The sequence below is a fragment of the Glossina fuscipes genome, unplaced genomic scaffold, assembly GCF_014805625.2.
Source record: "Glossina fuscipes isolate IAEA_lab_2018 unplaced genomic scaffold, Yale_Gfus_2 26, whole genome shotgun sequence".
Taxonomy (NCBI): Eukaryota; Metazoa; Arthropoda; class Insecta; order Diptera; family Glossinidae; genus Glossina; species Glossina fuscipes.
Window position 1 is genome coordinate 5,112,715 of NW_023998421.1, and position 2,513 is coordinate 5,115,227.

Here is a 2,513-nt window from a genome sequence, read left to right on the forward strand (position 1 = left end):
ATATATATATATATATATATATATATATATATGTGTGTGTGTATATGTACACGGCTCATATGCATATTTATATACGTACGCCTGTTATGCATGCGTATGTATATACATATTTACATTTATTTGTATATTTATAAATGTGCATGTCGATGTGTGCATTCTGTAAACTATATTAAAAATATGTGCAATACAAGTGTGCGGCATATGTGTATAGGTAGATCGTACTATATATTCATGCATTTTAGTTGGTTGCGTTAAATTTATTTAAAAATAGCTTTTTTCGGTTTTCTATTTTTCTTGTCAAACATGTAATTGCGTCACAAAACAAATGTAGGGTTTTCGTCTATAAATGTAATTTCCAACTAATACTTATGCGATACTAAGGGTACTACTTGCATGTAGAAATGTGTATAAAATTTATATACATTTATGCATACAACTATGTACGTATGTAATATATTTCTAGAATACATAGAGTACGAGCACCCACCTTTTATAATATGAACATGAATGTATCATGCATTATAGGTATTGTGTGAGATGTAAGTATATATTTTTATATATATATATAAATATACAAACAAGTATTATTATGCGTATGTATGCGAGCGCCTATATATCTCTTTTGTAAGTAAAATTTTCGCCCCATACGAAGAGCCCAATAATAGTATAAGCCGACAGTTGTTCATACACACTTTGTTACGTGCATACGTATATACCTACATACATAAATACATGCATGCATACAAGCACGTACGTACGTACGTACATAGCAAGTCAACAACACAGAAAACGCAACGTATAGCGTAGGTTGTTTCAGTTGCATGAATATTAAGAGTGCGAGTGCGTTCGTTCATTTATTATGTCTACGTGTAAGTGCTTGTGCATGTGTTTGCCCATGGATATGTGTATGTATATATGTTTATGCAGATATATTTATATATACACATATGCATAGCTATATACGCGTATTGTTTTTCTTCAAACTGCGACAAACATTCACACGCTGAATATTGTGAGCGTTAATGTACTGATAAAAAAAAAAAAAAGAATGTATGGCTGTGTAAGTCTCATTTAGAGAGAATTGCTCTTGCGCTAATGTGTGTGCTTCTCTATGTAGGACTTACGTGGTACACTTTGTGCATATATACAAAAATACATATAAGCATATATATACATATATAAGCAAATTTATTCGTATACTTTATTACACAACAGCTTTGGTTCACGTATTTAGAACAAAAGAAAAAATGAAAAAATAATTTCAAATACATGTATATATATATATATGCATATAAGAGCAATGTACACGGTTGCGTTATTCACACGCGGGGTGGTAATCACGTGCATTCATTTCATTTCCACACTATGCAGATATGCGTGTCTCCCTAGGCGAGAATACTACTCCAAAAGAACTTGAAAGTTATGACATTATCTACCATAAACATAAGCAAACATCTATCCATTCATCCATGTACGCAGGATTGCATGTGGGTTTTTGTACATACATACGTATCTTCGTATATGATTACACATACAATCACACGAAGGCATAAACATTTGCTTGTTTACATCGTCATTTCCTTTTTTCAACTTGTTTTCATATTTATGTTTCAAAGGCATAGGCAATCTCAAGCACTTCTTCACGTCAAAACATAAATATTTAATATCATAGTATGCTCAGAGATATTATACACATCTATATCTATTTAGAGACTTTTTATTCTACTTTTTTTGAAATCCCACAAAATTTACCAAAATTACCAATTGATCAGCGCGCATTAGTTGCCGTATACATGCATACGATACAACCAACCAAAGAAAACCAAACCATTCAAAATAACAAGCAACAAAATACCTATGTTTGTATATACATCGCCAAAATAATTGCAGATACATATGCTATTGTATAAGTGTTTGTAAATTTTATTGTTTTATTGTTGTTTTTGTTTTTTACTTTACACATTGCTCTCATGCGTATCTACATAGTTACTCTCTGTGCTGGGCTAAGCTGAATTACATCATATGGCTGTAGTAGTGATTTCAGCTATCTCTCTATGTATGAGTGGGTAAATAAAAAAGTAGTCTCAAATAATTTAAGCCATATCATGGTGTTGGTACTGGTTTCCCTGCACATGTATGCATAACGAGAGAGCGAAACATGCATCTGCTATTCTATTGAAATGAGTTTTTTTCCTTCGTTTTTTAAAATCCATATATACATACAATTTGTTACTATGCATGTATCTGCTGTACCAATACATTATCACTTTATAACTGTAGCTTATATCGTGTTTTTCGTTGCTTTTGTTAATAGACTTTATTCTATTGCTTGCCTTCGCTACAAATTGTGTTGCGTTGTTTCAATGATAAACGAAATCCTTTTAATGTTAAATTAGGAATTTCTGTAACAACCACCACAATCCAAGTTCCGCCTTATAACACCATGATATTTGCATCAAGGATTTTACAAAAAAAAAAAAAAAAAAAAAAAAAAAAAAAAAAAAAAAAAAAAA